At 39.2% G+C, this 12,378-nt stretch overlaps 2 non-coding genes across 2 annotated transcripts; both read right to left on the bottom strand.

Annotated features, from left to right (window-relative positions):
• Positions 1-7,509: 7,509 nt before the first annotated feature.
• On the bottom strand, positions 7,510-7,595 carry TRNAY-GUA (transfer RNA tyrosine (anticodon GUA)). Its single transcript is given in 2 exon segments — positions 7,510-7,545; positions 7,559-7,595. It is a non-coding gene; the product is annotated as a tRNA-Tyr (tRNA).
• A 2,858-nt stretch (positions 7,596-10,453) lies between these two features.
• On the bottom strand, positions 10,454-10,539 carry TRNAY-GUA (transfer RNA tyrosine (anticodon GUA)). The gene is given in 2 exon segments: positions 10,454-10,489; positions 10,503-10,539. It is a non-coding gene; the product is annotated as a tRNA-Tyr (tRNA).
• Between the last annotated feature and the right edge of the window lie 1,839 nt (positions 10,540-12,378).

The following is a 12,378-nucleotide window of genomic DNA, read 5'->3' on the forward strand; positions in this document are numbered from 1 at the left end:
TTGAGTGCTTTTTTTTTTTTTTTTTTTAAATACAGATTCCTTTCTCCCATATTTGAAGAACATCTACGGAGTTCACAATGTGAATTATGGCCTACAAATAAAGTCGAGCAATTTTCTAGCAAACCATTTCTACGTATGTAGAGAACCAGACTGGGGGAGTAAAAAAAACTTACCTAGTTTGTAGAAAAAAGTTGTAATGCAGCACAATCCCAAGCAAAAAGATTGACCTTTTATGGTTTGGTTTGAATATAGAAAATGCTGAGAGGTCGCGAATCTCCTTCTGGTCCTTTGGCACGAGTTGTACTGGGATTTAGGATTTTGACTAGTGTTTTTGATCCGAGACACGTTTGCTGTTGACAGAAAAGTTCAGTTGATATGCAATGATGAAGTTTATAAATCACAACTATTTAGCAGAGGTTGGTTTCGATCCATCGACCGCTGGGTTTCACAATGTGAATTATGGCCTACAAATACAGTCGGGCAATTTTCTAGCAAACCATTTCTATGTATGTAGAGAACCAGACTGGGGGAGTAAAAAAAACTTACCTAGTTTGTAGAAAAAAGTTGTAATGCAGCACAATCCCAAGCAAAAAGATTGACCTTTTATGGTTTGGTTTGAATATAGAAAATGCTGAGAGGTCGCGAATCTCCTTCTGGTCCTTTGGCACGAGTTGTACTGGGATTTAGGATTTTGACTAGTGTTTTTGATCCGAGACACGTTTGCTGTTGACAGAAAAGTTCAGTTGATATGCAATGATGAAGTTTATAAAACACAACTATTTAGCAGAGGTTGGTTTCGATCCATCGACCGCTGGGTTTCACAATGTGAATTATGGCCTACAAATACAGTCGAGCAATTTTCTAGTAAACCATTTCTCTGTATATAGAGAACCAAACTGGGGGAATGAAAAAAAACTTACCTAGTTTGTAGAAAAAAGTTGTAATGCAGCACAATCCCAAGCGAAAAGATTGATCTTTTATGGTTTGGTTTGAATATAGAAAATGCTGAGAGGTCGCGAATCTCCTTCTGGTCCTTTGGCACGAGTTGTACTGGGATTTAGGATTTTGACTAGTGTTTTTGATCCGAGACACGTTTGCTGTTGACAGAAAAGTTCAGTTGATATGCAATGATGAAGTTTATTGGAGGTTGGTTTCAATCCATTGACCGCTGGGTTTCACAATGTGAATTATGGTCTACAAATACAGTCGAGCAATTTTCTAGCAAACCATTTCTCTGTATATAGAGAACCAAAATGGGGAAGTGAAAAAAAACTTAGCTAGTTTGTAGAAAAAGATGCAATGCAGCAAAATTTAGCAGAGGATGGTTTCGATCCATCGACCTCTGGGTTATGGGCCCAGCACGCTTCCGCTGCGCCACTCTGCTTGTGTTAACAGATGTACAGAGTAAAATTCTAATGACTGTTTGTGTTCAGGTCGATGACATGTAAATTTTCAGCCATTACATATTTGTTGGCGACTAGAGTACTCCTGGGGTTCTGCAATTGTTTCTTTGTTTTTTTTTGCTTTTCAGTTTACTTATAGTCAAATGTGCCATTGAGTGCTTTTTTTTTTTTTTTTTTTTTTTTTTTTTTTAAGTACAGATTCCTTTCTCCCATATTTGAAGAACATCTACGTAGTTCACAATGTGAATTATGGCCTACAAATACAGTCGGGCAATTTTCTAGCAAACCATTTCTATGTATGTAGAGAACCAGACTGGGGGAGTAAAAAAAACTTACCTAGTTTGTAGAAAAAAGTTGTAATGCAGCACAATCCCAAGCAAAAAGATTGACCTTTTATGGTTTGGTTTGAATATAGAAAATGCTGAGAGGTCGCAAATCTCCTTCTGGTCCTTTGGCACGAGTTGTACTGGGATTTAGGATTTTGACTAGTGTTTTTGATCCGAGACACGTTTGCTGTTGACAGAAAAGTTCAGTTGATATGCAATGATGAAGTTTATAAATCACAACTATTTAGCAGAGGTTGGTTTCGATCCATCGACCGCTGGGTTTCACAATGTGAATTATGGCCTACAAATACAGTCGGGCAATTTTCTAGCAAACCATTTCTATGTATGTAGAGAACCAGACTGGGGGAGTAAAAAAAACTTACCTAGTTTGTAGAAAAAAGTTGTAATGCAGCACAATCCCAAGCAAAAAGATTGACCTTTTATGGTTTGGTTTGAATATAGAAAATGCTGAGAGGTCGCGAATCTCCTTCTGGTCCTTTGGCACGAGTTGTACTGGGATTTAGGATTTTGACTAGTGTTTTTGATCCGAGACACGTTTGCTGTTGACAGAAAAGTTCAGTTGATATGCAATGATGAAGTTTATAAAACACAACTATTTAGCAGAGGTTGGTTTCGATCCATCGACCGCTGGGTTTCACAATGTGAATTATGGCCTACAAATACAGTCGAGCAATTTTCTAGTAAACCATTTCTCTGTATATAGAGAACCAAACTGGGGGAATGAAAAAAAACTTACCTAGTTTGTAGAAAAAAGTTGTAATGCAGCACAATCCCAAGCGAAAAGATTGATCTTTTATGGTTTGGTTTGAATATAGAAAATGCTGAGAGGTCGCGAATCTCCTTCTGGTCCTTTGGCACGAGTTGTACTGGGATTTAGGATTTTGACTAGTGTTTTTGATCCGAGACACGTTTGCTGTTGACAGAAAAGTTCAGTTGATATGCAATGATGAAGTTTATAAAACACAACTATTTAGCAGAGGTTGGTTTCAATCCATTGACCGCTGGGTTTCACAATGTGAATTATGGTCTACAAATACAGTCGAGCAATTTTCTAGCAAACCATTTCTCTGTATATAGAGAACCAAAATGGGGAAGTGAAAAAAAACTTAGCTAGTTTGTAGAAAAAGATGCAATGCAGCACAATTTAGCAGAGGATTAGCAGGTTTAGGATTTTGACTAGTGTTTTTGATCCGAGACACGTTTGCTGTTGATAGAAAAGTTCAGTTGATATGCAATGATGAAGTTTATAAATCACAACTATTTAGCAGAGGTTGGTTTCGATCCATCGACCGCTGGGATTCACAATGTGAATTATGGCCTACAAATACAGTCGGGCAATTTTCTAGCAAACCATTTCTATGTATGTAGAGAACCAGACTGGGGGAGTAAAAAAAACTTACCTAGTTTGTAGAAAAAAGTTGTAATGCAGCACAATCCCAAGCAAAAAGATTGACCTTTTATGGTTTGGTTTGAATATAGAAAATGCTGAGAGGTCGCGAATCTCCTTCTGGTCCTTTGGCACGAGTTGTACTGCGATTTAGGATTTTGACTAGTGTTTTTGATCCGAGACACGTTTGCTGTTGACAGAAAAGTTCAGTTGATATGCAATGATGAAGTTTATAAAACACAACTATTTAGCAGAGGTTGGTTTCGATCCATCGACCGCTGGGTTTCACAATGTGAATTATGGCCTACAAATACAGTCGAGCAATTTTCTAGTAAACCATTTCTCTGTATATAGAGAACCAAACTGGGGGAATGAAAAAAAACTTACCTAGTTTGTAGAAAAAAGTTGTAATGCAGCACAATCCCAAGCGAAAAGATTGATCTTTTATGGTTTGGTTTGAATATAGAAAATGCTGAGAGGTCGCGAATCTCCTTCTGGTCCTTTGGCACGAGTTGTACTGGGATTTAGGATTTTGACTAGTGTTTTTGATCCGAGACACGTTTGCTGTTGACAGAAAAGTTCAGTTGATATGCAATGATGAAGTTTATAAAACACAACTATTTAGCAGAGGTTGGTTTCAATCCATTGACCGCTGGGTTTCACAATGTGAATTATGGTCTACAAATACAGTCGAGCAATTTTCTAGCAAACCATTTCTCTGTATATAGAGAACCAAAATGGGGAAGTGAAAAAAAACTTAGCTAGTTTGTAGAAAAAGATGCAATGCAGCACAATTTAGCAGAGGATGGTTTCGATCCATCGACCTCTGGGTTATGGGCCCAGCACGCTTCCGCTGCGCCACTCTGCTTGTGTTAACAGATGTACAGAGTAAAATTCTAATGACTGTTTGTGTTCAGGTCGATGACATGTAAATTTTCAGCCATTACATATTTGTTGGCGACTAGAGTACTCCTGGGGTTCTGCAATTGTTTCTTTGTTTTTTTTTGCTTTCTTGTGTCATATTATTGTTGAAAATCATTAGAGGAAATGGTGTCTGACCATTGTTTAAGGTTCCGGTTAAAACTGGTGGGTGCGTCCGGCTGTTAGACGAAAGTTCGGCAGGCGTTTGTGTCTCTGTGGCGCAATCGGTTAGCGCGTTCAGCTGTTAACCGAAAGGTTGGTGGTTCGAGTCCACCCAGGGACGTTGGTTCCTTTTGCTTGGGTAGCATGCTACAGTTGAAGACGTTTTCACATTGGTGCTCAGCATCTCCATAAAGTAAAAGCACTGTTGCTGCCTAAGTTTTGAATTCACAAGGCAAACTGGAGAAAAAACTTTCCGGTTGTGTTTCTGTCTACATGTCCAGAAAGAGCATAGCTGTCTGGTATTTGCCAGAAGGTTGAAAACATCTGATAGAATACACAAAACTTCCTTCGAGCCAGAATTGAACCAGCGACCTAAGGATTTGCTAATTTAGATCTACAGTCCTCCGCTCTACCAGCTGAGCTATCCAAGGCTTGATTTAGCCATTGTTGAAAGTCTTCAAGGTTTGGACGTGTGTGCCACGAGCAGGTGGCAAAAACAATTCACTCGGCCAACTGAAAAAGGCATCCAAAGATGCCTCTCGCATGCTAAGTGAGCGCTCTACCACTTGAGCTAATCCCCCATGCCCGACAAACGCCATTATCAGTTTCACGCCACACCATGTCACAGTTTACTTATAGTCAAATGTGCCATTGAGTGCTTTTTTTTTTTTTTTTCTTTTTTTTTTTTTTTAAGTACAGATTCCTTTCTCCCATATTTGAAGAACATCTACGGAGTTCACAATGTGAATTATGGCCTACAAATACAGTCGAGCAATTTTCTAGCAAACCATTTCTATGTATGTAGAGAACCAGACTGGGGGAGTAAAAAAAACTTACCTAGTTTGTAGAAAAAAGTTGTAATGCAGCACAATCCCAAGCAAAAAGATTGACCTTTTATGGTTTGGTTTGAATATAGAAAATGCTGAGAGGTCGCGAATCTCCTTCTGGTCCTTTGGCATGAGTTGTACTGGGATTTAGGATTTTGACTAGTGTTTTTGATCCGAGACACGTTTGCTGTTGACAGAAAAGTTCAGTTGATATGCAATGATGAAGTTTATAAAACACAACTATTTAGCAGAGGTTGGTTTCGATCCATCGACCGCTGGGTTTCACAATGTGAATTATGGCCTACAAATACAGTCGAGCAATTTTCTAGTAAACCATTTCTCTGTATATAGAGAACCAAACTGGGGGAGTGAAAAAAAACTTACCTAGTTTGTAGAAAAAAGTTGTAATGCAGCACAATCCCAAGCAAAAAGATTGATCTTTTATGGTTTGGTTTGAATATAGAAAATGCTGAGAGGTCGCGAATCTCCTTCTGGTCCTTTGGCACGAGTTGTACTGGGATTTAGGATTTTGACTAGTGTTTTTGATCCGAGACACGTTTGCTGTTGACAGAAAAGTTCAGTTGATATGCAATGATGAAGTTTATAAAACACAACTATTTAGCAGAGGTTGGTTTCAATCCATTGACCGCTGGGTTTCACAATGTGAATTATGGTCTACAAATACAGTCGAGCAATTTTCTAGCAAACCATTTCTCTGTATATAGAGAACCAAACTGGGGAAGTGAAAAAAAACTTAGCTAGTTTGTAGAAAAAGATGCAATGCAGCACAATTTAGCAGAGGATTAGCAGGTTTAGGATTTTGACTAGTGTTTTTGATCCGAGACACGTTTGCTGTTGATAGAAAAGTTCAGTTGATATGCAATGATGAAGTTTATAAATCACAACTATTTAGCAGAGGTTGGTTTCGATCCATCGACCGCTGGGTTTCACAATGTGAATTATGGCCTACAAATACAGTCGGGCAATTTTCTAGCAAACCATTTCTATGTATGTAGAGAACCAGACTGGGGGAGTAAAAAAAACTTACCTAGTTTGTAGAAAAAAGTTGTAATGCAGCACAATCCCAAGCAAAAAGATTGACCTTTTATGGTTTGGTTTGAATATAGAAAATGCTGAGAGGTCGCGAATCTCCTTCTGGTCCTTTGGCACGAGTTGTACTGCGATTTAGGATTTTGACTAGTGTTTTTGATCCGAGACACGTTTGCTGTTGACAGAAAAGTTCAGTTGATATGCAATGATGAAGTTTATAAAACACAACTATTTAGCAGAGGTTGGTTTCGATCCATCGACCGCTGGGTTTCACAATGTGAATTATGGCCTACAAATACAGTCGAGCAATTTTCTAGTAAACCATTTCTCTGTATATAGAGAACCAAACTGGGGGAATGAAAAAAAACTTACCTAGTTTGTAGAAAAAAGTTGTAATGCAGCACAATCCCAAGCGAAAAGATTGATCTTTTATGGTTTGGTTTGAATATAGAAAATGCTGAGAGGTCGCGAATCTCCTTCTGGTCCTTTGGCACGAGTTGTACTGGGATTTAGGATTTTGACTAGTGTTTTTGATCCGAGACACGTTTGCTGTTGACAGAAAAGTTCAGTTGATATGCAATGATGAAGTTTATAAAACACAACTATTTAGCAGAGGTTGGTTTCAATCCATTGACCGCTGGGTTTCACAATGTGAATTATGGTCTACAAATACAGTCGAGCAATTTTCTAGCAAACCATTTCTCTGTATATAGAGAACCAAAATGGGGAAGTGAAAAAAAACTTAGCTAGTTTGTAGAAAAAGATGCAATGCAGCACAATTTAGCAGAGGATGGTTTCGATCCATCGACCTCTGGGTTATGGGCCCAGCACGCTTCCGCTGCGCCACTCTGCTTGTGTTAACAGATGTACAGAGTAAAATTCTAATGACTGTTTGTGTTCAGGTCGATGACATGTAAATTTTCAGCCATTACATATTTGTTGGCGACTAGAGTACTCCTGGGGTTCTGCAATTGTTTCTTTGTTTTTTTTTGCTTTCTTGTGTCATATTATTGTTGAAAATCATTAGAGGAAATGGTGTCTGACCATTGTTTAAGGTTCCGGTTAAAACTGGTGGGTGCGTCCGGCTGTTAGACGAAAGTTCGGCAGGCGTTTGTGTCTCTGTGGCGCAATCGGTTAGCGCGTTCGGCTGTTAACCGAAAGGTTGGTGGTTCGAGTCCACCCAGGGACGTTGGTTCCTTTTGCTTGGGTAGCATGCTACAGTTGAAGACGTTTTCACATTGGTGCTCAGCATCTCCATAAAGTAAAAGCACTGTTGCTGCCTAAGTTTTGAATTCACAAGGCAAACTGGAGAAAAAACTTTCCGGTTGTGTTTCTGTCTACATGTCCAGAAAGAGCATAGCTGTCTGGTATTTGCCAGAAGGTTGAAAACATCTGATAGAATACACAAAACTTCCTTCGAGCCGGAATTGAACCAGCGACCTAAGGATTGCTAATTTAGATCTACAGTCCTCCGCTCTACCAGCTGAGCTATCGAAGGCTTGATTTAGCCATTGTTGAAAGTCTTCAAGGTTTGGACGTGTGTGCCACGAGCAGGTGGCAAAAACAATTCACTCGGCCAACTGAAAAAGGCATCCAAAGATGCCTCTCGCATGCTAAGTGAGCGCTCTACCACTTGAGCTAATCCCCCATGCCCGACAAACGCCATTATCAGTTTCACGCCACACCATGTCACAGTTTACTTATAGTCAAATGTGCCATTGAGTGCTTTTTTTTTTTTTTTTCTTTTTTTTTTTTTTTAAGTACAGATTCCTTTCTCCCATATTTGAAGAACATCTACGGAGTTCACAATGTGAATTATGGCCTACAAATACAGTCGAGCAATTTTCTAGCAAACCATTTCTATGTATGTAGAGAACCAGACTGGGGGAGTAAAAAAAACTTACCTAGTTTGTAGAAAAAAGTTGTAATGCAGCACAATCCCAAGCAAAAAGATTGACCTTTTATGGTTTGGTTTGAATATAGAAAATGCTGAGAGGTCGCGAATCTCCTTCTGGTCCTTTGGCATGAGTTGTACTGGGATTTAGGATTTTGACTAGTGTTTTTGATCCGAGACACGTTTGCTGTTGACAGAAAAGTTCAGTTGATATGCAATGATGAAGTTTATAAAACACAACTATTTAGCAGAGGTTGGTTTCGATCCATCGACCGCTGGGTTTCACAATGTGAATTATGGCCTACAAATACAGTCGAGCAATTTTCTAGTAAACCATTTCTCTGTATATAGAGAACCAAACTGGGGGAGTGAAAAAAAACTTACCTAGTTTGTAGAAAAAAGTTGTAATGCAGCACAATCCCAAGCAAAAAGATTGATCTTTTATGGTTTGGTTTGAATATAGAAAATGCTGAGAGGTCGCGAATCTCCTTCTGGTCCTTTGGCACGAGTTGTACTGGGATTTAGGATTTTGACTAGTGTTTTTGATCCGAGACACGTTTGCTGTTGACAGAAAAGTTCAGTTGATATGCAATGATGAAGTTTATAAAACACAACTATTTAGCAGAGGTTGGTTTCAATCCATTGACCGCTGGGTTTCACAATGTGAATTATGGTCTACAAATACAGTCGAGCAATTTTCTAGCAAACCATTTCTCTGTATATAGAGAACCAAACTGGGGAAGTGAAAAAAAACTTAGCTAGTTTGTAGAAAAAGATGCAATGCAGCACAATTTAGCAGAGGATTAGCAGGTTTAGGATTTTGACTAGTGTTTTTGATCCGAGACACGTTTGCTGTTGATAGAAAAGTTCAGTTGATATGCAATGATGAAGTTTATAAATCACAACTATTTAGCAGAGGTTGGTTTCGATCCATCGACCGCTGGGTTTCACAATGTGAATTATGGCCTACAAATACAGTCGGGCAATTTTCTAGCAAACCATTTCTATGTATGTAGAGAACCAGACTGGGGGAGTAAAAAAAACTTACCTAGTTTGTAGAAAAAAGTTGTAATGCAGCACAATCCCAAGCAAAAAGATTGACCTTTTATGGTTTGGTTTGAATATAGAAAATGCTGAGAGGTCGCGAATCTCCTTCTGGTCCTTTGGCACGAGTTGTACTGCGATTTAGGATTTTGACTAGTGTTTTTGATCCGAGACACGTTTGCTGTTGACAGAAAAGTTCAGTTGATATGGAATGATGAAGTTTATAAAACACAACTATTTAGCAGAGGTTGGTTTCGATCCATCGACCGCTGGGTTTCACAATGTGAATTATGGCCTACAAATACAGTCGAGCAATTTTCTAGTAAACCATTTCTCTGTATATAGAGAACCAAACTGGGGGAATGAAAAAAAACTTACCTAGTTTGTAGAAAAAAGTTGTAATGCAGCACAATCCCAAGCGAAAAGATTGATCTTTTATGGTTTGGTTTGAATATAGAAAATGCTGAGAGGTCGCGAATCTCCTTCTGGTCCTTTGGCACGAGTTGTACTGGGATTTAGGATTTTGACTAGTGTTTTTGATCCGAGACACGTTTGCTGTTGACAGAAAAGTTCAGTTGATATGCAATGATGAAGTTTATAAAACACAACTATTTAGCAGAGGTTGGTTTCAATCCATTGACCGCTGGGTTTCACAATGTGAATTATGGTCTACAAATACAGTCGAGCAATTTTCTAGCAAACCATTTCTCTGTATATAGAGAACCAAAATGGGGAAGTGAAAAAAAACTTAGCTAGTTTGTAGAAAAAGATGCAATGCAGCACAATTTAGCAGAGGATGGTTTCGATCCATCGACCTCTGGGTTATGGGCCCAGCACGCTTCCGCTGCGCCACTCTGCTTGTGTTAACAGATGTACAGAGTAAAATTCTAATGACTGTTTGTGTTCAGGTCGATGACATGTAAATTTTCAGCCATTACATATTTGTTGGCGACTAGAGTACTCCTGGGGTTCTGCAATTGTTTCTTTGTTTTTTTTTGCTTTCTTGTGTCATATTATTGTTGAAAATCATTAGAGGAAATGGTGTCTGACCATTGTTTAAGGTTCCGGTTAAAACTGGTGGGTGCGTCCGGCTGTTAGACGAAAGTTCGGCAGGCGTTTGTGTCTCTGTGGCGCAATCGGTTAGCGCGTTCGGCTGTTAACCGAAAGGTTGGTGGTTCGAGTCCACCCAGGGACGTTGGTTCCTTTTGCTTGGGTAGCATGCTACAGTTGAAGACGTTTTCACATTGGTGCTCAGCATCTCCATAAAGTAAAAGCACTGTTGCTGCCTAAGTTTTGAATTCACAAGGCAAACTGGAGAAAAAACTTTCCGGTTGTGTTTCTGTCTACATGTCCAGAAAGAGCATAGCTGTCTGGTATTTGCCAGAAGGTTGAAAACATCTGATAGAATACACAAAACTTCCTTCGAGCCGGAATTGAACCAGCGACCTAAGGATTGCTAATTTAGATCTACAGTCCTCCGCTCTACCAGCTGAGCTATCGAAGGCTTGATTTAGCCATTGTTGAAAGTCTTCAAGGTTTGGACGTGTGTGCCACGAGCAGGTGGCAAAAACAATTCACTCGGCCAACTGAAAAAGGCATCCAAAGATTGTATTGGAGAATGCGGGCATCGATCCCTCTACCTCTCGCATGCTAAGCGAGCGCTCTACCACTTGAGCTAATCCCCCATGCCCGACGAACGTCATTATCAGTTTCACGCCACACCATGTCACAGTTTACTTATAGTCAAATGTGCCATTGAGTGCTTTTTTTTTTTTTTAAGTACAGATTCCTTTCTCCCATATTTGAAGAACATCTACGGAGTTCACAATGTGAATTATGGCCTACAAATACAGTCGGGCAATTTTCTAGCAAACCATTTCTATGTATGTAGAGAACCAGACTGGGGGAGTAAAAAAAACTTACCTAGTTTGTAGAAAAAAGTTGTAATGCAGCACAATCCCAAGCAAAAAGATTGACCTTTTATGGTTTGGTTTGAATATAGAAAATGCTGAGAGGTCGCGAATCTCCTTCTGGTCCTTTGGCACGAGTTGTACTGGGATTTAGGATTTTGACTAGTGTTTTTGATCCGAGACACGTTTGCTGTTGACAGAAAAGTTCAGTTGATATGCAATGATGAAGTTTATAAAACACAACTATTTAGCAGAGGTTGGTTTCGATCCATCGACCGCTGGGTTTCACAATGTGAATTATGGCCTACAAATACAGTCGAGCAATTTTCTAGTAAACCATTTCTCTGTATATAGAGAACCAAACTGGGGGAATGAAAAAAAACTTACCTAGTTTGTAGAAAAAAGTTGTAATGCAGCACAATCCCAAGCGAAAAGATTGATCTTTTATGGTTTGGTTTGAATATAGAAAATGCTGAGAGGTCGCGAATCTCCTTCTGGTCCTTTGGCACGAGTTGTACTGGGATTTAGGATTTTGACTAGTGTTTTTGATCCGAGACACGTTTGCTGTTGACAGAAAAGTTCAGTTGATATGCAATGATGAAGTTTATAAAACACAACTATTTAGAAGAGGTTGGTTTCAATCCATTGACCGCTGGGTTTCACAATGTGAATTATGGCCTACAAATACAGTCGTGCAATTTTCTAGTAAACCATTTCTCTGTATATAGAGAACCAAACTGGGGGAATGAAAAAAAACTTACCTAGTTTGTAGAAAAAAGTTGTAATGCAGCACAATCCCAAGCGAAAAGATTGATCTTTTATGGTTTGGTTTGAATATAGAAAATGCTGAGAGGTCGCGAATCTCCTTCTGGTCCTTTGGCACGAGTTGTACTGGGATTTAGGATTTTGACTAGTGTTTTTGATCCGAGACACGTTTGCTGTTGACAGAAAAGTTCAGTTGATATGCAATGATGAAGTTTATAAAACACAACTATTTAGAAGAGGTTGGTTTCAATCCATTGACCGCTGGGTTTCACAATGTGAATTATGGCCTACAAATACAGTCGTGCAATTTTCTAGTAAACCATTTCTCTGTATATAGAGAACCAAACTGGGGGAATGAAAAAAAACTTACCTAGTTTGTAGAAAAAAGTTGTAATGCAGCACAATCCCAAGCGAAAAGATTGATCTTTTATGGTTTGGTTTGAATATAGAAAATGCTGAGAGGTCGCGAATCTCCTTCTGGTCCTTTGGCACGAGTTGTACTGGGATTTAGGATTTTGACTAGTGTTTTTGATCCGAGACACGTTTGCTGTTGACAGAAAATTTCAGTTGATATGCAATGATGAAGTTTATAAAACACAACTATTTAGCAGAGGTTGGTTTCAATCCATTGACCGCTGGGTTTCACAATGTGAATTATGGTCTACAAA

Source organism: Dendrobates tinctorius, unplaced genomic scaffold (assembly GCF_039654945.1).
Source record: "Dendrobates tinctorius isolate UK_male_01 unplaced genomic scaffold, ASM3965494v1 ptg000251l, whole genome shotgun sequence".
NCBI classification, from domain to species: Eukaryota; Metazoa; Chordata; class Amphibia; order Anura; family Dendrobatidae; genus Dendrobates; species Dendrobates tinctorius.